Genomic DNA, 26,620 nt, shown 5'->3' with positions numbered 1-26,620 from the left:
TGACTCCAGGAGTTCCAGAATGGAGACCCAAGAGCACTGCAGGGAGGAAATACAGGGCTGAGCTTCGCCGGTGTATATCCACCGAGGAAACAGTCAGGAGGGCCAGGCTGGGCTGTAGTTATCTGTGAGTCTAAGTTAAGGCTGACCTCATCTGTTTATCCATTTATTTACTCAAAAGACAAAGCTGTGCCTCTCAGGTCTAGCCAGAGATACAGTAAAGAGCAGAGACTATGAAGTCTCCAGCCTCATAAGGGTTACTGGAAGGAGAACTCAGGTTTGAGAACTGTACTGCTAGCCCACCATTGTGTTCAGCCAGGAGAACCTTCTGAAGTTGAGCATCGAGCCCTCACCCATGGGACACCTCTGAGGTGATGTAGACGTTAATCCTCTTGTTGTTGGACAGATCCAGGTAAGGCCCTAGGCTCTGATGAAGGGTTTATGTGGATGACCACTGGGTCCAGATCCTAAAAAAAAAAAAAAATCAGATTTGCCTCCAGGTGTGGTGGCACATGCCCTTTAATCCCAGCACTCAGGAGGCTGAGGCAGGTGGATCTCTGTGAGTTCGAGGCCACCCTGGTCTACAAAGTGAGTTCAGGCCAGCCAAGGCTACACAGAGAAACCCTGTCTCGAAAAAACCAAAACCAAAACCAAACCAAACCAAACCAAACCAAACCAAAAAAAAAAAAAAATCAGACGTAATAAGGCACTTTGATTGGTCGTTACATGGGGGCTGTCCTGTGCCCTGGATAGGAGCCATTCTTTGGTGATAATAACGGCAGTTAGCAATATACTTACCATGTGTTCGTCATTGTTCTAGAACATTACATAATCTACACGGCAACTTGACGCAGTTGCTACTGTTGTTGTATCCTTGTGCTACAGATGAGAAAACCAACGCAGAGAAAGAGTCAGTGACTTCCCCAAGTCCTGAGCAAGTGAGTGTCAGAGCCAACGTGGACACTGAGGCAGTTTGGGTCCTAGTGTCTAAGCCCTGAGTGATATCATCTTTATAACACAGGATTCCTTGAGCTTGGAACCTGCAGTATTAGGAGTTCTTTCTGAGGTGGGCCTGGCCTTGCATTTTACTTCAGCATTACTAACAATAATCAGTCTTAAGTCGCGTTAGCTGCCAGTTAGTCTGCCACCCACTGAAAAGCGGCTGTCAGCTCATCTAGGAGCCTCCTCTCTGCACTCTTCTTCGGAAAAAGTGTGCTTTCTCCCCAGGGCGTTCTGCCTTAGAAATGTGCGCTGCGCCTTGCTCTGTGAAGATGCAATCCTGGGCACAGGCTGCTAGCGAGCCAAGTATCCCACAGCTGCCCACAAACAATAAATAACAAAGGATGAATGAGTGCCTCAAGTTTCCTGTTTACAACTTCTGTCCAATGGGACCTCTCCCGGCCAAGTGTAAGGCTGGCAGCGGATTAACACGGCCTTGGTTATTTCACACTGGAGGACAATGGGTCTTCTGACCACGGCTTTTGCTTCGTTCCATCTCTGGCTTCCATGGAGCGTCACAGGAGGATCTATGCGTTCACCCGAAACCCTGAGGGAGAGAGAAGCAGCCCCGGGCCACACGGAGGAAGCATCTGCAATGAACAATGAGTCTTATTTGAAGGAGAGTTCTGTAACAGCACTCCTGGATCCAGTTCCTGTGTGGGTGGGCTGCTCTGCGAGGGGAAATGGTGACAGTGGGGAGAGAGGGAAGGGTGGCGGGGTCGCGTCTACAGGCATGCATATACATGTGGGTTACAGTATGGAGGCCCGAGTTCAACCTTCCGTGCCTCCCTTAATCGTGGTTTACCTTCCACTCATTAGGCTAGGCTGGGAGGCATCCACTTGTCTCCACACTGCCCCCCCCCTCGCCATTAGGATTAAAAGCTTGTGACTCCACACCTGATTTTGCACGTGGGTTCTGGAGGTTGAAGCCAGGTGCTCCCGCTTGCCTCGCCAAGCACTTCCTGCTGACTGAGTCATCTCCCTCAGCTCTCTAGTACTGTTTTTCTTTCCTTCCTAAAAACAAAAAACAAAAAACAAAAAACTACCATTCCCTTGCCAGGCTTATTCTTGCCTCTTTCTTTTTCCTTTATTATTTCTCTCCAGTTTGTTATGGTGGAGTGTACAGCCTGTGTAGAAATCCGACTGCCTGCTGATCTATCTCTCAAGATAACGGTGAACACCTTTCTGGGGCTGGAGGTTAGTGATACGGATAGAGTAGCCCTTATCCAATGCTTGGGACCGGAAATGCTCTGGCTTTCAGGGTTGGGGATTTGGCAGCTGTATAATGAGGTATTTTGGAGATGGAATCCAAGAATGAACATGAAACTGATTTGTTTTATGTATACCTTATTTGCATAGTCTGAAGGCAATTTTATGCAATTGTTATATACACAAAACGAATATCTACACTGAACCATCGTACTTGTGATGTCATCTTGGTACCCCCAAAGTCTCGAACTTTGAATCAGGGCTGATTTGCTGATCCCACCAAAGGATCTTTTTCAGTCATCTGATTCTCACTCCTGGCTCAGGAGTTCTGCCTGTCATGTAGTCAGGGCCTTGCCATCTCACAGGCTCTAATGGTTGACTCGCGATAATTATATGACAACTTGAGCCAGTCTGAGGAGTAAGGACATTTTCATGGAAACTCTGGGAAGGAGACTCATGCTAACCTGCTGGACTCTGGAGGTGAGAGGGTAGCACTGCTTTAACCTAACAGGAAACACTGATAGAAGGAGACAGGCTGTCAAGCTCTGAAGGGGACAAGACAGACAGTGGGTACCAGGGACAGGGTTTCGCTTTCTAAATCACTTTTCATACACCCACTCCCATGACTCAACACATTTTCTCAGGCTCGGGATAGAGTTCCACCACCTCACATGGGGAAAAGCTATTTCCTTTCCTACCAGGGAAAACGTCGGAAAATCTCCAAAAGTAAGAGCAGAGGCGCATCAGCCAGGAAGCCGTCGTCACCTGAGGCTCCTCATTCCTTTCTGTTTATCACCAAAGAGCAGACCTTCAGCACCTGTTCTTAAAGCCGTTAGCCTTTCCATTCCCTTCCATATAAAACTGACATTTTGGAGAATCTGTCCAATTTACTATTCACGTGCTGCCTGAGACTGTCTTATGGTGAACACAAATACAAGTCGATCCGCCAATAAGTGTCATCCAGAGCTGGTTGTGGCCACCATGTTTTTTTAATGCATACCATATCATCTCAACGACACAATATTTCTAGCTGAGGTTTGGTGTATGAAGGCACCTAAATCCTTAGTTTGACCTCTCTCTCAGCAGATGCTTCCAGGGGAGCAATAACTATAGCACAGATTCAACTTAGTGTGGGCCTAGCACTCTTATCTTTCACTGTTCTCAGGGATGAATGGCCAGCCTGGCTTTTTAGAACCATGTGCTTGTATCTCCGGCTAGTATTTATGAGAGCAGGGTATCTATTATTGTTTGGTTTGGGTCTGATTTGTAGTTTATAACACTTATCAGTGTGATATTAATAATGGTTATCTACTTGGTGGGCTTGGATCTTGGACTGCATGAAAAAAAAAAAGCAACCTGAGCACTGACATTTAGTTTGTTGTCCCTGACTGTGGGTGCCATGTGTCAGGTGCCCTCAGCTCCTGCTGCCAAGACTTCCCCATCAATGCTGTGGCCCTTTAGTACAGTTCCTCACGTTGTGGTGACCCCCCACCCATAAAATTATCTCATTCTGGGGCTGGAGACATGGCTCAGTGGTTAAGAGCACTGCCTGCTCTTCCAAAGGACTCGGGTTCAATTCCCAGCACCCACATGGCAGCTCACAGCAGTCTGTAACTCCAAGATCTGACACTTTCACACCAACGCACATAGATTAAACTAAATAAAATATTTAAAGAAAAAATTATCTTGTTGCTATTTCATAACTGTAATTTTGCCACTGTTATGACATGTTGTAAATATCTGATATGCAGGATATATGACATGCTAGCCCTGTGAAAAGATCCTTCAGTCCCCAACAGGGTCATGACCCACACGTTGAGAACTACTGGTCTATACCTTCAAATTGAAAGTCAAAACACATCTCTTCCTCCTTTAAACTGCTTTTATTCAGGGCACTCAGTCACAGCAACAAGACAATTAGGGAAGGAAAAGGAGCCTTTGCCACCTTTGTCCAGGATATTTGCCATGTGATTGGCCATTTTTATAAGCTCAAACAGCTCATCTGGGGGAGATATGCTTAAGATGCTCTGAGCAAGGAGCAACCCACCCTTACTAAAAGCATTCTGGTCAGAGGCCAATTGGCTCAGGCTTGCTTTTGCAGTATGCTTCAGGGAGTAAGTGGTAAGAACTTGATTTCTATCTGTTTTTATGTTCATTAAGGTTTCTGCTTACTCTAGCTTTGGTGACAGCAAGCTAAAAGCTAGCCTGCAAACCAGGGGGGCTTATGCAGTGACATGCCAGAGTGATTCAACTAGCCAGTGGGATCGAGCAAAAAGACACCGTATTGGTCACTCTTCTATTGCTGTGAAGAGGCACCATGACCACCACAACTCTTATAAAAGAAAGCATTTGATTGTGGCCAGCTTACACTTCAGAGGTTTAGTTCGTACCATCATGGTGAGGAGCATGGTGGTGCACAGGCCGACCTGGTACTGGAGAAATAGCTAAGAGTTCTACATCTGGATATGCAGGCAGAAGTAAGAGAGAGTGACAATGGGCCTGGCTTGGGCTTTTGAAACCTTTAATCCCATCCCCAGTGACACACTTCCTCCAACAAGGCCACACCTACTTCAACAAGCTCACGCCTCCTAATCCTTCTCAAGTAGTGCCACTCTCGGATGACTCAGCATTCACATATATGATCTTACGGAGGCCGTTTTTATTCAAACCACCACAGAACCTATAAATACTTCCTCCATTTGAAGGCATGGACAATCCTAGTTATTTAGATGCTTGAAAAAATATGTCCCCAGATTCTTGGAAGTTAAAGGCTAATTTGAGCTCCTTGAATTCTTTAGTGAGAAAAATGACCAAGGAGAATCTGGAATGGGGTTAAAGCTGAGCAATCACTGGTATTTAAAATACTACATATTCCAAACAGCATAAATTACCTTTCAGGCTTTTAAAAGTCTAGACTTGTGAGCCAGTTCAGAACCTATAACCATATCGTGACTTTTAATTTTCTTGAACCTTTTCAAATAGTAGGAGAAGATAAGCCCTTTCCACATCTTGGGTATACATAAATGATCATATTTATTTGTTTGGGTCAAAGATCACTTTGTAGCTTAGAATTCGAATTCACTGCGAGTTGCCAGTCGTGTGTGGTCAGACCACACCACTCTATCTGTTCAGGCCATGAGCTCTGAATTTCAGTGCTGCCTTTTTCTCCCTAGTCTTGCCTAGAGCTAAGACTTGGCAAGTCTTGCTGCTGTTTGCACTGTGGTTTGGATGGGGTGAGTACCACAGAATTCACAATGAAAGGAAACCTACCTTCCCTCTCTTCCACTCTGACCTTAGCTATACAAGGATGCGTTCCTACAGCGAGTCTCTGGATATCGTGCTGAGAATGTCACATGTCATTAACACGGTCCAATTTTGCAACCTAACTGATTGAAAAACCCAATTCAATTGCAAATGTGGCTTTTGGCATCTGTATGAGCATCTTCCGAAAATATATTAGAGTTGCCATTGACAGATGGTCTTAGATGAGTACAGGAGGCTGTTGACAGACATCTCACAGTAGATCTGATTACATTGACATATCTGAAGAATGTCCTCTGGGAAATGTTTTTCCACTGGTCTGAAGGCTGACAGAACAAGAAGGAAGCCCTTCAGAAGAATTGCCAATAAAGACTGAAATCCGGAACAACCTTCCTGAGGAGATTTGGCAGTAGGTATTAAGCCTTAGAAATTCATGCCCTTTGACCTTGCACATCTCTTCTCAAATTTTAATTGAACGTCCTGCTACAGACATGTGTGAAAATAATTATATCTAAAGACCTTCCACTGCATCATTTGACACAGAATACAAAAGAATTGGATCACGTACAGCCCCATGGTGCAGGGCAGTTTACCTACACAGAGAACAGCTGGGCCTCCTCAGCAGGCGGTGCAGGGTGGGAAAGATACCCAGAAAACCACCTGCTGCCACACTACCCAGGCTGGCTGGAGACACACAGCAGCCTGCCTGCTGTCACACCATGAAGCTTGGGCAGAAAAAAAAAAAAACCAGAGCTCACCAGCTGTGTGGCCTGGCCACAGCAGGAGCCACTGCAATGTGTGACTATGTGGTTGGAGCATTATGAAGAGAGATGGAACTGGAGATTCAAGAGTGGAGAAAAGCTGGGCAGTGGTGGCACACGCCCTAAATCCCAGGATTCGGGAGGCAGAGGCAGGCGGATTTCTGTAAGTTCGAGGCCAGCCTGGTCTACAAAGTGAGTCCAGGACAGCCAAGGCTATACAGAGAATGGAGAAGAATAGCCTGTTGTGAGTAGCCAGCCCTGCCACCTGAGGTCATGGTGAAGTCCCAGCCTATGCTGCCACTGAGGGCCGTGTCTGGGTCCCTGGCCATGCGACAGCAAGGCTTGGTGTTGATGCCTACAGCTCATAGTTCCACTGGTGACCAGTGGTCTGGGCAATGGCCTGGGACCACAGAGATGTGCAACAGCTGTGCGAAAGTGGTCCCACCCTTCACTGGCTGCAGCACTCGAGAGAGCAGGCCGTGCACCTTGCCTGGGCAGCACCATAGCGCTGGCCCTGGTAGAGAGGGTGTGGGTGAGTCAGTCTCAAGGACAACAGCCACTTGTCTGCTATGAGGTGGCATGGGGACAGGGGTGATGTCCCCACCACCACCTGTGGCAGTCGAGAGAAAGAGAGAGATGGCCCTGGGGTTGTGAGAGCCAGAAAGCTGATCCTACCCCTCAACAGCAGCACTTAGGAGAACAGTTCCTGTACCTTGCCTGACCAGCACAGTAGAGCGTGTCCTGCTGGAGCGGGGTGGGAAAGCCCACCAGAGGGCATGAGAGTGGGAGAACTGGCCTAGCCTCATGCTGCCTGCGGCACTGGGTGAGCTAACCGAAACAGTGCTGGAAAGCTCACCCTGGTGGTGTGGATATGGTTGAGCTGGCAGGCTGACCAACTCAGCTACCACCTAGGCCCAGATCCAGGGTTTTGAGTGGGCCCAACCCAAAATCTACCTCATCTATGAACTGTTGGAGCATGTGAAGGGCCAGGTCCTGCTGTTCCAAAGCTGTAGGATCTCCATGACTCAGGGCAACAACAGGCTAACTGAGTCCTGTATAGATGGTGTGGCAGAAGCCAGAGGCCTCAAACTAGATAAATGATTCATTGCAATGAACATTTGTAAGTAAAGATTGTGGACAAAGCATATACTGTGGGAACACACTGTGATACACTACAGATTCCATGACAAGATGTTTTCTATACTGTGTTTTGTTTTATTTTTAAAAAAATTTTTGTTATTTATTTTCTTTTGTGGGGAGGTTGCAAGGGTAGAAGGGATGGGGAGGTGGAGTGGGACTGGGGTGCACGATGTGAAACTCATAAAGAATTAATAAAAAAGCCTTTTAAAATTTTTAATAAATAATCTAAAAGAAAAATACGGCCCTTTAAAGTGTACATAAGTAAAAACCTGTTGAAATTGTTTCAACAGGGAAACAGTCTGGTGGAATTAATATAATAATGTTAATGCTTGCAGTCTAGACTTTATCTGTAATCATAGGGGTCGTTAGTGTGTATTTATTTCTGTGTGCTGGGGATTAAGCCCAGGCCCCCTTAACTTCACAGATAATGTGCAAATGCTGTATGACCCAGTTACATCCCAGCCTAAATGAGGTTTGCTATGGTTAGATATTACCTTTAGCTTAATGTCTTTTAAAAATAATCTTGGTAAAATAAACACATAAGATGCAGCAACTAGGAATACAATACAAAATAAGCAACACAAGAAAAATTCATTTGTGTGGGTTGGCTTAGCTACTAAAGCAAGTTTTTACAGGGAGAAAGGCTTACTTTGGCTCACATTTTGGAGGTTTTAGTTCATGTGAGTTGCCCTCACAGTGTCGGAGCCTGTGATACAGTCTCGTGTTACAGTGGGAAGGTCTGGTGGGCAAGAGCTGCTCACTGCATGGCATCAGAGGAGTTAGAGAGAGAGGAGGAAACTGTAGACTCACAGTGAGCCTTTTAAGGTCATGCCCCCAGTGACTTCACTCCTTCCCACCAAGCTCCGCCTCTCAAAATTTCTAATCCAAATCATAAAACTTGCTTATCCCAAACCAACTTAATGGCTGCCATTTTTTCTTTGGCCGGAAAAAAAAAATGTTCTAAGTGGGGTGTAGTGACACACGCTTGTAATCCCAACACTCAGGGGAGGCAGAGGCATGCAGATCTCTGTGAGTTCAAAGCCAGCCTGGTCTACAAAGTGAGTCCATGACAGCCAAGGCTACACAAAGAAATGCTGTCTCAAAAAACCTATATATGTGCATATATATGTATGTATATATAACATATATTATATTTAAGTTCAGATATCAATATCATCTGAATTTATCAATTTAGCAGACTTTTTAAGTTTATAAAACAATTTTCAAGAACATGAATGCTAACCTTAATTTAGTGGAGAAAAGGAATAATGAGTGTAAGAAAAAGGGCATGAGAAAGCTGCCGAACAAGGGTACGGACCACATTAGGATGAACACAGCTGAGAAGGATGCAAAAGCCAAACTGAGAGAGACAGTATACCACAGGAGATTTAGAAGACTGAAAATTCAAGTATCAATTACCCAGATCAGAACCAGTGCAGAAATAGATTTGTTATCGTCTACAAGCAAAACCAAACCCCTGGCTTTGTTTTCGCGGGGCCTCCGCATACCACTGAAGTCAAAATATTATGTTCATTAGAGAATTGTGTGGTTCTTTCAAGAAACAGCTCCAGAAACATGCTATGACATTACCTGTCAAGGCCAAGAGAACTCATAATCTTGACAATGGGAAAAGGGAGGGTACTCATGTCCCTGTCTAGACCAGTAATTCTCAATGGGGACTAATTTTGCCTACCAGGGGACATTTGGTAATGTCTGGAGACTTTCTGGCTGTCTCATCTGAGGTGGTGGGGAGTGATGCTGGCATCTAGTGGGTAGAAGGCAGAAGTGTTGCTAATGTCCAATAGTGTTCAGAACAGTCTCCTACAGTAGGGTGTTAGATATTCGAACCAAAGAGTCACTGTGAACGTCGAGGAGCCCAGACTATATCATGTGAAAGATTTGGGAAGAAATGCTCAAACTTTGGGGCATAAAGAAGGCTCAGTGGGTAAGGGCACGTGCTGGCCTAGTGTGAGGACCCGAGTTTGGATTCAGAGCATTCTTGTAAAAGGCCAGGATTGGCCACGCCTGTCTATAACTCCAGAGTCCGAAGGGGGAGAGGGAGGGGGATCACCAGGGCTTGCTGGCCTCCATTCTAGTTTTAAAACCAGCAGAAGACCCTATCTCAAGAGAGTAAGGCGGAAAGCGACAGAGTAGGACTCTCAGTGTCTCCTTGACCTCTCATGTGCGCGCGCGCGTACACACGCGCACACACACATGCATGCACACACAAACACATGCATGCACACACACATGCACACACACATACACACGTACACACACGCACACATGGGTTTGAATGAGACTATCTCCCATAGGTTCATGTATTAGAACATATGATCCCCGGTTGATGGTGCTGTCTGGGGGAAGTTATGAGATGGGGTGCTCTTGTTGGTGGAAGCACAGCACTGGGGATGGACTCTGAGAGTTCTTAGCTTGTCCCACTTCCAGGTTGCTCTCTGCTTTGTGTTTATGGTTGAGGCTGCTTTCTGCTCCCGCCACTGTGTCTGCTGCTTGCTGCTGTGCCTCCCTTCCATGACCAACTTTGGATTTCTCTGGAACCATAGGCCAAATCAAACTCTTCCTTCCGTAATTTGCCTTGGTCATGGTGTCTTATCACAGCCACAGAACAGTAACATGCACACGTGCATACCCACCCACCCCCCCACACGTACTCTGACAGTGAAGGAGAAGGAAGGGTACAGTGAGGGAAGGGTTGACTTCTCTAAGTCCCCTTACAGAAGATGGAAGACCAGGTGGAGAAGGGTGGACTCCACAAAGCCTAGATTGTTGTTGCTTTAAATAACAATGGAATGGACAAATTTAAATGCACTAAATGAAATCTTGCCTTATAGCACAGGCTGGTCTTGAACTCCTGACCCTTCTGCCTCAGCCTCCTGAGTAACTGGAATTACACAAATACCCCCACCTTGTCTGGCTTAAAATCTTGACTTAACTGGAATTTATATAAGAAAACACCCAATCTGGCAGACTTCTTTTCCTTCTCTATATACAAGGAGAAAGGAACAAAATACAGAGAGGAAAAGGCTCATTTTTGAAACTGGAGAAGGGTCATAGGGCCAAGTACAAATTCTACCTGATTCCCATTTTGTTTTGCTTTCTTTTCCTCCGGACAATAGGAATCGGGGTCCAGCCTGACCTGCAGTGCTCAGAAATGCTTTCAATTACATTTGGGGCACACTATGCTTCTTAAGGCAGGAAACTCCACACATTCTTTCCGGCACGCGTTCCAGTACCAAGGCTTGGTGGGAAAAGGATTTTCTGGTTAGCTCTGAGATAACCTGGAATCTCCCAATCTCTAGGACATTTTGACTAATTGACATTTTCCTGTAGTCTGCATTCTCAGAGACAGTCTCCCCCTTGGCAAGGCTTAGAGGAAGTGCCCTGACAGTGTTTAACACTCAAATCCAAATTTCTTCTTTCTGCTCTTTCCATCTGTAATGCTGGAATGCATTAAAACAAGCATGCGCGACATCTCTTTGTAATAAAGCGAAACAATTCAACCATGTGAGTTTGAAAAAAAAAATCTAAATAAAATAAAACACGCAATAGGCAGAAAATAGTTCATTGCAGCAAAAGAAGATACAGTTTTCGATCTGGGCTTGCTGCATATCCCGCATGGAGATGGGGAGCTCTGTGACACTGCATGGCTGTCAAGAGTTGGGGGAGTTTGACTTGGCTTGGCTAGGGACGAGCCAGAGGGTGCAGTGGGGACCTTGTCACTCGCATCTTCCTGCTCTCATACTGGCAGCCGCATCCTGGCTGTTTTGTGTGCAGCCTTCTCAGTAACCAGCGGCAGCAGACTGCAAATGCCAGTGGTTAAAAATGGAAGAAGACAAACAACAACAACAACAACAACAATAAAGGCAAAGTTCTACAACTGCAATCACTTTTAATTAGTCAAGAGAAATCGACGCTTCCAAACGTTCACTGCGGAGAGAGGCAGGGCCAGATGGTGGCAGCGTGCTCTGAGTCCATTTGAACATCTGGGCCCCTCACCTTCTCTGTGGTTTTTCTTTTTCTTTTTCTTTTTTTTTTCTTTTTTTCACCTTTATAAATAAGGTGTTAGAGATTGCTGTCCCCGATCCTCCCCGATGTAGCAGGGCTAAGTTTAGAAAATGCAGAAGCGCTAACAGGTGACCCCCACCCTCACCCCAGCTCTGAGGATAGCCTGCATTGCACAAGTGCACCGATCCAATGTCTCAGTAGGACATCAGTCACTTGGATTTTATTTAACAGGGTGTCTGTAACTGAACTCATTGAAAACCTGACTGGATTTGCAATCACCTAGGAGACACACCTCTGGGAGCCTGAGTGTGAGACTGTGATTCTGGAGATGTTTAGTTGAGGAGAGAACGCCCACCCGGAAGGCGGGAGGCGTCACCCCGTGCACTGCCATCCTAACTCTACAGTAAGAAGAGAACAAACACCAACGCTAATCATCTCTTTCTTCGTGCAGGTGCACTATGGTCAAATTGTCTCGCGCTCCTGACACGGAGCTTACCTGCCAGGAGAGACTGCGTCCCTTCAAATTGTAAGGCGGGAAACCCTAAATTGTTTTTTTTTTTCTTTCAAGTGTTTTGTCACAACAATGAGAAAAGCAACTAAGTAACACCCAGCTAAAGCACTTCATCCCTCTGTATATCCACTGGAATACGTGCGATCCTGGGTGCACAACCTTCCTTCACATCTTTCTAGCCATGTGACTTTACCCAAATCAATGTGCTCTCTGAGGCTCTGCTTCCTTGCTGATAAAATGGTTTTTATAACGATCACTACCCAGTATGGGGTGAGGCTTCAAGTCAACAACACATGAAAAGCAAACGGTTGCAACTCAATACAGGGAAATCCCACTCCCACCCTTTCAAGACACAACAAAACATGCACCGCGGCTTGTCGTTGCGGCTGAGTGTTTTGTGGAGCAATATTTGGGGCTGTAGAAACTGAGCAAGGTGGGGGATTTCAGCTGAGCGGAGGCAACCTTTGTTATCAGGGTGGTGAATTTTTGCCAAGTGTGTCTCTCTGCTTTTCATACCTGGAGTTCTGTAAAATGAGATCTGGAAGTCTTTAATGAAGACCCTAACATTTTACCAGGCCCTGGGTCATCTTGGATAAAGGACATTTGTGCTCCCATGTGGCATGTAGAGATTAAAAAAAAATTAGTTTACATTTTTTTCCTACATGGTATATAAACTCTTCCAAACCAGCTTGGAAATGTATGCAAGTGCTAGCTTGTGTGCATGCCTGCATTCATGCGTGCATGCGTGCGTGCATGCGTGTGTTTTTTGGAGACAAAGCTAGTTTTCTCTTTCCATATTTATTTCCTCACATCCCAAATGGCACAGCAACAACTGCCTATGCTGTTGGATTGCTACAGGCCTCATTACATTGGAAAAACAGGAGGCAACTGGGTGTTGCCCTCTACCAAATTTCCCAAGAACGGAAGCTCATTGGCCCAGCTTGTCCATCTTGGCTCCAAACTGCCTTCAGCTGGGAAGGCTATCACTCTACCCAAACATGGCTGTGGGGTTTACTTGGGAGACTCTGAGGACAGGAATAAAAGAGGCTTTTTTTTTTTTTAAGGACATGAAGCAGGATGACACGTCTTTAGATGTCAACATACCAGAGACCATTTTGCTCTGCATAATAGTAGAAACAGGAAATTAATAAATGTCAGAGTGGTTTTTAATCACCAGGGTTGAAATCCAAAGGAAAATTTGCATATCCCACAGTGAAGCCAAAAATTCCATTTACTCAGGCCTACCCACCCCATGTCCTAGTTGTAGAAAATAGAAACGGTCACCTGTAAAGAGCCTTGCTCTCCTTAGGCAACAACACTCCACACCTACTTGGCCGTCTCAGTCACAGAAAGACATTTGGGTCATTAGGTTTAGAGCCAAATGACTCAGGGCGGAGGAGGTAGCAGTAGAGCACTTACTTGGTAAGCACAGGGTCTCAGGTTCTCTCCCCGTATCCTCCCCAATGCCGGGGGCAAAGGAGGAAAACCAAGCCAAACAAAAAGAATGTGTGTTTGTGTATAAATATATCCATTCCACTGTTTGCAGTGTGACCTGAATGGCATCTCCACTGACATAATAAATTGAATTAAGCCAGATTTATAGTAAAAAGGCAGGTTTATTGGGGCTCAGTGAACTCTCATGGCTGGGCTAGGATAGGGGTTGCAGGGGTGTGTGTGGGGGGGCTGACGTGATGGTGAGGTACTAGGGTTATAGCCTTATTTGGTGAGTTTAGAGCCCTGCAGATGGGTCTTAGGTCCAGTAGTCACTTTGGAATCTGGAACTAGGAGTTGATGCCTGGGCTTTTTTGAAAGCATGGCCTCCTGATCAGAAGACAAGGGCAGAGACCTTGCCCTTGTCTCAAAACCTTTGGCCTAACATGACTCTGTTCTCCTTTCTAGTGACTGCTGTAGACACAGGCATATGACTCATTTCCGGTCATGATTCATGGTGATGGATCTGCTGAGAGGTCCTTTACGAAAAACTTTTTCTCCCTAGTGAGAAGATTCTTCCTGGGGAGCTCTGGGTTCCAGGCTCTTTCACAGTGGCAAGCGAAGCCGATGTCAGCACCAATGTCAGATGAGGACCCAGTAACAGGAAGACTCTGAGCTTTTGGCAGCATCATTCAACTGTTCCGTCCAGTGTTCCTATTGTTGAAAGTCATTGGGTTGATTTTTAACTTTTACCCACTTGCATCCCCAAACTGACCACCTGCACCCTAGCTGGCACTCTGCCTAAGGAATACAAATTGTCAAGCACTGAAGAAGACGGGTTTTAATGATAGCTAACTTACTAGCAGGGAAACTAATCCTGCAGATGCTGAAGAGAAGATGTCCCGGAGGCAACGGTGGTACTGGTAGCCAAGAGATCATAGATAATTTCTAATCCTCCCCCCCCCCCCCCGCCGGCCAACTTTATCAATACACAACGTTTTGTGAGCCTAGGAAAAATATAATTTATGTTTATCAAAGGCTCCTCAAAGAACGATCTATCAGGCAGCCTTTGAATGCCTCAAAGTCTTTGCTTCTTTTGATGGGCATGGGGGGTGGGTTGGATGACTTTAACACGACTACATTGTATGTCCTGCTTGTTCGAGTTTGATAGGAAGTGTTCTCATGACAGCCTTGTCCCTGCTGTGGGTTCTGGGGATGCTTTGATATGGGCTGCGTTCGGACAGCCTAATACTTGGGGAAAATGTACTGAAATTGAACGAGATTGCTTTCTGCCCAGCTGCTCTCCAAAGGCTAGACATTTTTAGCACTGAGCAGAGAAGCCTGTATTTGTTTTGACAGTCCTGGCAGGGAGAACAATGGTTGATTATCCCAGCACTTTACTAACAAATAAGACTGCCTCCAGCAGAGATAAAATATGGGTCTTGACTTGATTGCATTTCATGTCCAAGGGAATTCTCTTCTATTCTCTGGCATGCCCTTTCATTATGCCGTGCATCTTTTCTGTCCCTCATCCTTGGCTCTCAAAGCCACCCGTGGCTTTCTTTCTGAAAAGGCACCTTCTGCAGTCACTGCGGGCACGGTGCTTTGATTGTCTCATAAAACGCGCATTTTCACCTTCTCAGTTTGCTTTCTCGGAAGCTAAACTTTTGTTGTTTGCTTTTGGATCTGCATACTGTGAGGTTGGTTTCATCTGTGATTTCGTGACTGTTTACTTTTCATACTTGCTTAGGCTGCCCTCACTGTTGCAGCACAGAGGAGCCTTGGAATTTCCCACCATACCCACATTTAAAAGGGCTATCCTAGATTTGAAGAGACACTTGGTTCTTACGGAGGATCTGAGTTTACTTCCCATCACCCACATCCGAGCACCAGGGTCTCCCGTGCACTCTATTGGCCTCCCCCAACACCTTGTACTCATGCAGATAATCCCACAAAGACATACATGTAATTGAACACATAAACTTTACAAAGGGACTTCCCAACACATACACACAGAAGTGCTTTGCACTGTGTTCAAAACCAAGGAATTATATATAATATTAGAATACTTTTATTGCTCTATTGTCCATCTTCCAAAAGACTTTCAGAAACTGATCATTTTTGTAAGTGCAGCATATATGAAGAAAGATCTATAACCTCGATACATTTGCAGAACCCACCTATATAAGTGCTACTGCCTTGGTTCCCTTCCTGCCAATCTGCTCCTTCCTTAAGGTGAAGAAGCTCTTTAGCTTCTGTCACCTAAATAAATTCTGCTGGTTGCTGTGTTTAAGTTCATCTGGGCTATCGTGTCCTGGAGAGTGGTGGTTTCTCTATTTTCACTACTACATACTATGCCACCACACACATGTACCACAGTTTATAGTCTTTTGATTTGTGTTCATTTGGGACTATCACCAATAAGAACACTGTCATCACATTTCTGTACATATCCTTTGGTAAACATGTCTTCTTTTTTCTTAGTTATATATACCTAAAAGCAGAATAAGGTACACACATTTTCAGTGGTGGTAGAACTTTCCACACTACACTTCCACAGAAGCGTAGAGAGCCCAGTATCCACATGGATTCCTAGCAGAATTTGGGATTACTGTTTCTCAATTAGAAAAGTTCCTTTAAGTCTCTGGCAGCGTGTCATCGTGCTGTTTTGCATAATCCCCAATGACTAACAAAACCGCATACTTTCTGTGTTTGTCCACATTCTGTGAGTTTTGTTCTTTTTTGTTGGCTTGTTTTGTTTTTTGAGACAGGGTTTTCCGCGTAGCTTTGGCTGTCCTAGACTGGCTTAGTAGACCAGGCTGGCCTCAAACTCATAGAGATCCACCTGCCTCTGCCTCCCTGAGTGCTGGGATTAAAGGAATGCACCATTGTGCCTGGCTGAGTTTTGCTCCTTTTATGTTGATTTGTGTTTTTTTTTTTTAGATGTGTACATTTAGTGTACATGCATCCCCCCATATGGATTTCTTATTAATTCATAAATTTTATATATTATGGAGATAAGTTGTTGTGTTTATTTTGTGTGTGGAGTGGCGGTGCATGTGCCACGGAGCATGGGTGGAGGTCAGAGGACAGTGTTCAGGAGTGGGTTCTCTCCTTCCACCACATAGGTCCCTGAGACTGAGCCCAGTCTGGCAGGCTTGTTGACAAGCTCCTTTACATGCTGAGCCACTTTGCTGTGCCCTGAAAATTGCAAATACTGTATTCAAATTTGTGGATTTAAAAAAATGCCTTTTAATAAATAAAAAAAACTGACATAATTTTAGGTTTTTAAACCCTTTATATTTACAAAATAGTATAGAGAAATCCTCTCCACCCAGCTTTCAGCTTGTAATATAGTATACAACATAGCCCCTTGGCAACTATCTATCTTTAATCTATCAAATTTCTCTCTGCTATAATTCTTGTTTAAATAGGATTCTCTAGCACAGACTCTTTGACTTGGCTTCTTTTGCCCGCATAATGCGTTCAAGATATATTTGGAAGGCAGCTGTCTGTGAGTTCCAGGCCACCCTGGTCTATGTAGGGAGTTACAGTTTGGTCAGGGCTACATAATGAAGCCCTGTCTCAAGGAAAGGGGCGCAAGATGGATGTTTATTTTGTTGTACCAGCAGGGTTTTTTTTTTCAGTGCTAGTAATATTTCAGTGTATGGATATACCATAACTTTTCAATGAATCCATCAGTTGATGGACATTTGAACTGTTTTCAGTTTAAAGCAAATACAAATAAAGATGCTTTAAGAATGTATATGGTTTAGTTGTTGTTGGGAGTGGTGAGAGCAGACATGCATGAGTGTGTGTGTGTGTGTATGTGTGTGTGTGTGTGTGTGTGTGTGTAGATGTGAGCTTTCATTTATCTTGCATAAGTACCTAGCTTGGAATTACTGGATCATAAAACAAGTGTATATTTAATGGTAGTATACATAATTCCCAGGCCATTTTTCAAGTGACGGTGCCATTTTACACTCTAACCAGCAATACACTAGAAATGTGGTTGTGTTACATCCTTGTCCACAGTTGACTAAGGTGATGTGAGTTAGGATGCTGCACTGTGATGTCACTGTGGCTACTTCTGTTAGTCTAAGCATATGTGTATGGAGAATCTTTGAGACCACACACGTTCTATTTCCGGCCAGAAGGAGTTATTACCCTTGTGTTGCCTAATGATTTTTTTTCTATGCTTTTTCCTCCATGTATAGGTTGGGTTGAAGAATTGCCATATTCTACCCTGTTTTGTTTGTTTTTTTGAAGACAATATTTCTCTGTGTACCCTTGGCTGTCCTGGAACTCACTCTGTAGTTCCTTGGCTACCCTTGAACTCAGAGATCCACCTGCCTCTGTCTCCCGAGTGCTGAGATTAAAGTGTTACACCACTATTGCCTGGCATCTACCCCTCACCCCACTTTTAAAAAAGATGTATTTTTACGTGTGTTGTGGGTTTGCCTGCATGTATATTTTTGTGTGGAGGTGCCAGATCCCTGGAGTTACAGACAGTTGTGAGCTGCCATGTGGGTGCTGGGAATAGAACCTGGGTCTTCTGGAAGAATAGCCAATGCTCTTAACTGCTGAGCCATCTCTCCAGCTCTATCCTTTTAAAAAAAGTAACATTTTTATTGATTTAGACTTTCACATCATGCACCCTGATCACACTCTCTTGCCAATCCTTCCATGTGCACTCCCCACCTTGTGACTTCCTCTACTAAAATAAAAGTAATAATAATAATAATAATAATAATAATAATAATAATAACAACAACAACAACAACAACAACATCTTTTGTGCTGTCTATATACTCACTGGAGCATGCTCAAACTCTCAGTGGCCTGCTACTTAAACATTACTGAGTCCTTCCCCTCCTTGGGCCTCCCCACCAGCAGCCATAAATTGTGGAGCTCTATAGTTCAGCATCCCCCATTTACACTTTTAAAGTGTTCTCTTCAATGTCTTCCTATCTAGGTTGTACCTTTTTGGAGTGTAGTTGGGGGTTGTCACAGAAGCCTTCCATGTCCCTCCCTCTCAACACACAGCAAAAGTAGCCTCTGTGCTCTTCACAGTCAGAGAGAGCATGGATCATGGGCCTCCACACCGCACCTGGTGACAGCACAGACCATGAACACAGGGAACAGAAGGGAGCTGGGTGCTGTGGAAAAGGAGGCTGTGAAATCCATGGGAGCCATTTCCTGTGGGACCCAAGCCAGCCACGTGACCTCCCCAGGTCTCACTTTTGTGCTCATTGAAAAGAGGAGGCCTTGACCCTGGCTGCAGCAGGACCACAGACCCAGACAAGGCCCTTAGTGCCAATACAGATACCAACATGGCCTCAAGTGACAGCACAGGCCACTCAGATTAGTATGGTTCCTGGCAGCACGGCCCTCAGACATCGACACGAGGTCAGCCTGCAGCACAGCCCACAGCCGTCTGCATGGTCTTTGGTGGTAACCCTGGCCACATAGATATACTGGGAACCAGATCATTCCTCTCATTTCGTTGTCGCGGGGCTAGCCTGACTTCCTCCGGAGGAGTCCCCTTTCCCCTGACAGGTTAGACCTTTCTATGTCTCTGAGTCCCGAGACATCCCAGTCGTAGAAGCAGCCCTGTCCTCAAGAAGAGCTCAGGCACAAGTGCTTCTGAGTTCACAGCGGCTGGCTTCACTGTCCCAGCATCCTCTGCTGCCCTTCAGTCTGCTTTGCGCCCTCTGTCTATCCAAGGCTGCTGAGGAAGCACATGAACTTAGGTGCAGGAAACTGCTTACAGGTGTCAGGGGACGTGTGAACTCGAGGCTGCCACCTCAGTTTTCCTTTAGGCAGCTGGCCAGCACCTTGCGGGTTTTCTGGATTTGGCAAACACAGACGGGAGGCTGAGTGTCTCGAGAAGATGGTGGGAACAGGAGGGAGCTGGGTGTTGTGGAAAAGGCAGCTGCGGAATCCACACGAGCCTTCCTGTGGGACCCAAGCAAGTCACGTGACCTCCCCAGGTGTCACTTAACATTAAGACGAAGAGGCCTTGATTTCTTCCTTGCTTGATTGTGTTTGGGATTACATGACAGAACTTCTGCTTAAATTATGCCATGAAGGGAGCCTTCAACTGTGCCCAGGGCCTTTTTTCCTGAAGAGTTGCTGAACTGCTCAGTGCCTTGGTTTCTTCTTTCACACAAGAGCGTGGAAGCATGAGATCCCACGATGCACACTGACTCTCACTTTAGTTTGTGCTACTATAACAAAATGCCATAGGCTCAGTGGCTTATAAACAAGAAAAAATGTAGTTTTCACAAGTTGGAAGGCAGCAATTCTAGGGGGAAAATATCTGCATGTGCTGTAGTTTGAATGGGAAATGTTCCTCAAAGGGTCGTATGGTCCCACACTTGATCCCAGCTAGCAGCACTTTTTGGGGGAAGTTGTGGAGCCTTACTGGAGGAAGTGGGTCACCTGGGACAAGTCTGGAGGTTTTTTATCTCAGTCCTCCTTTCTCCTCATGTTCTGCTTCCTGAGTGTGCATGCAGTGTGACCAGCCAGCCCTCCTGCTCTGCCACCATGCCCCACTTCCTGTTGTCTCATTTTCTCCTCCATGAGGGGCTATGTGCCTCTGGAACTGTGAACCCAAACAAGGCCTTCCTCAAGTTGCTTTTGTTACAGAAAGGAGAAGCAGGCAGGGTCCTCTTGTGCGATTCAGGCTGTCCACCCACTTCTTTCTTCTTCTTCTTCTTCTTCAGGTTAGAGAGCTCTTCTGGGTGCCTCCTGAAAGTACACTGATCCCATTCATTAGGCTCCACCCCAAGGCCTCCTCATACCAAGAACTAGAGTCAAATGTACCCATCACCCATAACACCCTCCAATGCTGAGTCAAGCTCTCCTTTCCTCTCTGGAACGGAAGAGTCTTTTCTTGGAAGGACCTTCCGACTCTCTTCTTTTCTACACACATACAAGAGTGCACATCATATTAGCTAGCTACTGCTGCATTGTAATTTAGCCCAGAAGTTAGTGGTTTAAGATAAACATTTCTTATTTAGATTTTGTGGCCTGGGACTCTGGGAATAGCCTACCTGAGTGCTGAGGCCGGGGCTTTCTCTCCCGAGACTGTAACCCAAGTTTGGGTGTGATTGAAGTCATCTGAAGGCTTCGTATATAGGCTCAAGATGGTCATTTATTTGTAGGCAGAAATCATCTATGCCTGTGTGGGTCTCTCCAGGAGCTGATGGAAAGACACCATAGTGAGGCAACAATATCTATGTCTTTTATGGCCTCAAAATTAACTTATCATTTCTGCAATATCCTATTTGTTGGATACTTTCCTTAAGCCCCCCACCCCCATGCTCAAGAGGGGAAAAAGAGGCTACATTCTCCTCTTAAATGTGTGTACAAGAGTTTCCTTGATGCTTGTATGAGTATGTATGTGCTTGATTGATGTCTATAGGAGCCAGAAGGGGGCGTAGGACTCCCTGGAACTGGAGTTACATCATGTGGGTGCTGGGGGGATCCTCTGCCAGAGCAGCAAGTGATCTCAACCTCAGAGCAGAGCCACTTCTCCAGCCCCTGGGGAATATCTTTTAAGGAAGCATTGTTAAAGAATCTAAGGAGCTATTCACCAGTCCTTACCTAACCACACCTAAACAATGACAGAGACAGGGAAGATTAGGGCAGGGAGTTGGTTCCCAAATGAGCCAGTGTTGTCTTTACAACAGGTGACCCTGCCTGAACAGGTTCCGAGGAGCATAGTTGAAAATGAGCCCAGAAACGGAGAGTGGGTTCTTATTGAATGCCTGTCTGTGCTGTGTCCTCTGTTGAGTGCTGCAAGTAAAATGGGGGTTAATTAAAAAGACTGTACTCTAAAGGTGCACACACACGCGGTGGGGGGGGGCAGGGGAGAGAGAGAGAGAGAGAGAGAGAGAGAGAGAGAGAGAGAGAGAGAGAGAGAGAGAGAGAGAAGCTGGGGCTGGGGTGTATCTGTGGTGCTACAGTGCTTGCCCAGTTATGCGCAAAGCCCTGGGTTCAAGTCTCAGATCCCCATAAACTGGATAGCGGACACTTGCCTGGAACCCTAGCACTTGGGAAGTAGAGGCATGCATGAAGATCAAGAACGCAAAGCCGTTCTCTGCTATACCCTGAGTTTGAAGGCAAGCATATGCCGGAAACTGTCTCAAAGCAGAGGAGGAGAAAGAGGAGGGGCGGAGACAAGTAGGACAAGAAGGAGGCACTTACGATAAAAGTAGATAAAGGGGCCCTTACACCCTTCCCTCATTTTCGTTTCTGTACCCTCCCTCTTTGCATTTACCCCTAGAGGAGGAGAAACACGGTGAATAACAAGGCCAGGAAGGAAGGGTTCCTGTGGGAAGAGTCCCATGTTGAGACTAAGGGTAAACAAGAGGCAGCCAGGCAGAGCTCAGCCAACAATATCTCATCTTCAGGAACCACCTTCCAGCCTAGAGGGAAGCCCAGGGCGGTTAGGAGGCTGTGGCCAGCACTACTGCCCCAAGGGAGCAGGAGGCAGGGATGGGAGGGGTCCGTGCGGAGTGGGGAGGAGCTGTGGCCCTGCTGTAGAAGGAGCTTAACTCGAGGGAGAATCAGAGGAACATGAACTTCCTGGTAAAATGCAAGGGAGGAACTGTTGAAGACTGGGAAAGAGCCTTTGAGGTCCTAGCAAGGATTCAAGCAGCGGCCCTAGGATGCCTGTCCAGGGTTTGAGACGGAGGGCTGAGGCTGGCTCAGGATCCAGAACCCAGAAGGCAACAGTGCAGCAGGCCCGTGGGGCCATCTTTCTACAGCCCCACCCTGCCCCTGGGTGGGAGGCAGATGTTTTACTCTGCACAGAAGCAGATGCTCAACCCTGCTTAGAAGCAGGGGTAGGGGCAGCAGCTGCCTCAGGCCACGAGGCAAGGTCTTGCTGGACTCTGTCCAGAAGCCCCCAGAGCTCAGAGCAGCAACCAGCTGCTCCCCGATACTCTGGCTTCCCTTGCGGACAGGCAGAAGGAGTGGGCTCCGCAGGCTCAATTACTACAGCTCAGAGATCAGCCCGTGAGTTAGAAAACACATTTCCGGCTGCCACAGAAGAGAGCTCACGGCTCCCAGGATCTCCCCGCTGGAGCTGAGTGAGGAATCACAGGGAGGCAGTTTTCTCTTGGAGACATATGGAAAACAGTTTGTTTGTTAGGAAGAAAATCATAACTTGTTGTCTTTTTTCCCCCAGAGGAAAATGAAAACACTCAAACACTCACACATTAAGTCTTTTCAATCCCTTGTTTGTCTTCGGTGCTTTTGAACTAAACTGCAGGCGCGGAGAGAAGAGTGTTTGTGGATGGAGAGGAAATGTTAGTTGGAAGGAAATAAACTAAAGCATAAACATTGTCCCTAAGGCAAGAAGAGGTGACTGCCCCCAAGTCAGGTGACCCATCTCACATGAGGCATGGGGTGTTTGTGACATTAGTTACAGCGTGTGTGTGTGTGTGTGTGTGTGTGTGTGTGTGTGTGTGTGTGTGTTTTGAATCTCTGAAGAAACTGCTCTTCTCAGTGGAGATGAAAACAAAAGAATATGCCTGGATTTTTATTTGGTTCACTGCTCTAGAAAACCGGCCGCGGGTTGAAGAGCCTCTGCATAGATTGTTCAAGGAGGCAGGAGGCGCAGGCTGGGGGCCTTCTGTCTTCTGTAGTACCCCAACATTTGCTTGCCCCACTGAGACCTCCTGCATTGTCTTCCTCCTCTGCTCTGAACAGCCCTTGGAGCCCTTTTGCTGTTAACAGGAAAATCTCTGTGCACAGCTTCCAGGACCTATCTGCAGGATGATTTAGGCCACCTTGTGCACGGCCACCCTTCCCCCACCAATAAGTCTTCCAGAGAGCAGTTAGCTGATTTGGAGAAAGTCTATCGAATTCCCCAGAGGACAGTGTGCATCTCAGTTGCGGATGAATGTGGTTCTGCTCCTGCCTTCCACGCTCTAAGTCTCACAAACGGAGTCACTCAAATGTGCCGAAAATGCTCACCAGGTTCTGAAGAGAAAATTGGTTACTGCTAAGGGAAGCCGGGGGTGGGATCACCCACAGTGATTCTCTGGGTGGGTCATTTCAAATAGCTATTTCCAGAACGGGAAGTTCAGTGAGCCAGATTCATCCATCCCGCCCTTCTCCTGTGGAAACACCTGACCAAGCGCCTAATATGTGCCAACAGCTTTGTTCAGGGCTTATAAAGGCTTAGGGGCTCGGTCTGTGAGTCCTGAGTGAGGAAACAGCCGAGCTAAGCTGCACAAGCAACCCTGCTTTCTGCCCAGGGCATGTTTAAGTGGCAGTGCAGGTAAGAGGTCGCACAGACAGCAGCGGTCGCCTTGGTGGGATGAAGAGGGCTCAGCTGGGATGCTGAGGGGCTTGAAGCGGGGTTTCGAAGAAGAATGAGCTGATCAGAGAAGATAGCCCAGACATAGGCGTGCAGGTCTCCATTACTCTTTGGCTATATAGAAAGCTGCGTGTGCCATAAGACTTTGCACAGGGCCAGGGCGATGGTTCAGGAATTACCTGTGCTTGCTCCGTAAGTGAAAACCCCTAGTTTAGTCCCCAGAACCCATATAAAAAGGCAGCCACAGAAGGATGTCTATAAGACCAGATCTGGGAAGGCAGAGAAAGAGGGATTCCAGGAGCTTGATAGTCAGTTTCAGTGAGAGATCCTGTCTCAAAAAAAAAAAAAAAAAAGAAAGAAAGAAAGAAAAAAGAGGCCCTCACACACACATACAAAACACCTTGCACAACCTGGCCAAGAACAGCTGCTAAGGGAGGTGAGCTGGCAGAGTCTGCGGTTACACAAGGATCGCAGGTGTTGTGTTGCTGGGCACTCAACTCTATTGCCAAACACTGGGAATTCAGACTCAAGGACGCAAGGAATGTCAGTCCTTCAGAGGAGGACCATGCTAGCCCTGGTACACAGGCCGCTCTTGACCCACCTTATCAAATCTTACGAATATACCTCAACAGCTGCCGCCAGGGTCATGGAGGAATAAACGACCACTACAACAACCCACAACACTCCAGACTCAGTGTTGTGGTACTCATAATGTTTAGCATCCAATAAGAAAGCTAGTAGGCAGGTGAAGAAGGAAATAAAAAGATGAGGCAGAGGCTGAGGTCAGAACAGGCAGAGTAGCGATGACACAGATATGAGCAGTACCAAAGACTTTAAGACAGCTAGCACAAAGAAGTCTGAGAATACAAAGGGGAAAAGGATATCTTGATATAAATATCTTCATAGAGAAAGATTTTAAAAAGACCAATGGATAGCCAGGCACAGTGATCCATGCCTGTAATCCCAGCACTTTGGGAGGCAGAGGCAGGTACATCTCTGTGAGATTCTGCTCTACAAAGTGATCCAGGACAGCTAAAGCTACACAGAGAAACCTTGTCTCAAACAAACAAACAAAAAACAAAACAATCAAAAAACCAAAACAGACTAATAGAAATTACATAACATATACATACATACATACATAGACATGTGTGTGTGTGTATAATACATGTACAAGTAGAGTCTCAATAGAGAGAGTAAAAAAATAATGAGACAGAGAAGGGGAAGAAGTAATAGCCAAAATCTTTCCCAAAGAGCCTTATGTTAGAAGTTTGGGTCCCAACAAAGTGATATTAGGAGAGGGTAAAGGCTGTCACATGCACAGGATGTGTTACTTTAAGACAGACCCAAAAGCAACCCAAATCAATCATGGTCTTGGATGACTAAAACTGTGTGTAAAAAAACAAAAAGAAAAACAAAACAAAAACAAAACCAAAAAACCCTTTTCTATTTACAAGTTAATTACCTCAGGTGTTTGTTATAGTTACAGAAAGCTGACTAATAATGAACTACTGTAAGCTATGGCTGAAAGACTTGACTGACTACTTCTGAAACAAAGACGCACTAGTCAATACACACATGGAAAACTTCTCACCATCATTAGTCATAGAGAAACACCAATTAAAATCCCAATTGCACACAACTACCCAGCCACCAGTGCGAGTAAAGGTAAAAAGGTTGATGAGCTCAAGGGCTTATGAAGCTGTGGGTTAGATAAAACTGTCTCCCACTGTTGCCCAATGCATAAAACAAACAAAGGAGGACAACGGTTTCTCTGTAGCTTCACTTCTTTCTGTACAGCACTTTGCTTCTGTTATGGCATGGGCTCTTCCACACTAGCAAGAATGTCTTCCACTCACCAAGTGTCCAATCAGACCACCCCGTTCCAAGTGCCAGTTGTCTCTGCTTCTTGTTTGTACTTCTGGCCAACTGGGTATAAAAAGAGGCTTGCACAACTCAACTCTTTCCTCAGATTCAGTAATATGCTGGACTAACTCATAGAGCTTGGGGAACACCCTTACTGTTTTGTTGTAAAGGATCCCGACGAAGAGATACACAGGATTAAGTTCCAGAGGGTCCCAAGAGTAGCCACACCTACTCCCAAAGAGTTAGGGCTCACAATACTCTTGGGAGCTCTCTGAATTCCGTCTTTGGGGATATTTATGTAGATGTTGTTTTATAAGCACAGTCTATTGTTCACTGGTATTCCTGTCCCATCCTAGGGTGATGATGAAAGATGCTGAAGGTCCCTAGCTTCCAAGGGTGGCTCTCATTCTGATAAACAGCCCTGACCCACTACAAGCCACCTCATCAAAACAAGAGATGCTCCTATCACTCCCGAAGCTGTACAGGATTTAGCAGCTTTGTGGCAGGAGCCAGTGGAAAAGACCAAGTGATAAAGCAAAGGTGACTGTGGCACCTCTGTCCCTGCAAGGGTTCAAGATGCTGCGTGTCAGACTTCCTTATAACAGTCTCTCATCAAATCAGCCAAATATTTTTATTGTTGATTTCTTATAAAATTAAATGCATCTCTATTCTAAAACCAAACATCTCGAGTCTTAAGTACTCACCCAATGGCGCATGGACCAAAGACTTCAGTGATATTTGCAGTAGTGTTATTCGTTATCACCCTACAGTCAAAATAATTCAAATCCTCATCAAAAAAGAGAACAAATGAAAAATCTTGGCAGCCCTAGACAGACGGAGCACTACCCAACACACAGTGCTCAAAATCATTACGTTAAATGAAAGGAGACAAAACCAGCACTGCATTTTCACAAGACTGGTTGAATTCAAGGCAGGATGGGCACAGATAATGCACTTTCTATATCACATAAGTATGCCACAATGGCGGCTCCTGAAGGACAAGGGAAGACTGAGTGGGAGGAAGGATTTTCAGAGGACCAGGAGGAAAAGGCTGTCTATCTTACTAGGGATATGAAAAACTTT

At 45.8% G+C, this 26,620-nt stretch overlaps 1 long non-coding RNA gene across 2 annotated transcripts; it reads left to right on the top strand.

Moving 5' to 3' along the window:
• The first annotated feature begins 1,240 nt into the window (after positions 1-1,240).
• LOC311595001 lies at positions 1,241-26,213 on the top strand. 2 transcript variants are annotated; one of them, XR_014778280.1, is made up of 3 exons: positions 1,241-1,682; positions 2,101-2,193; positions 25,894-26,213. It is a non-coding gene; the product is annotated as an uncharacterized lncRNA (long non-coding RNA). The 2 variants fall into 2 exon arrangements; XR_014778281.1 differs by lacking the exon at positions 25,894-26,213 and adding an exon at positions 11,845-12,213.
• The last annotated feature ends 407 nt before the right edge of the window (positions 26,214-26,620 follow it).

This window comes from Acomys minous (genome assembly GCF_964271855.1).
Source record: "Acomys minous genome assembly, chromosome: 3".
Lineage (NCBI taxonomy): Eukaryota > Metazoa > Chordata > Mammalia > Rodentia > Muridae > Acomys > Acomys minous.
This window is presented reverse-complemented; position numbering and strand designations above follow the sequence as displayed.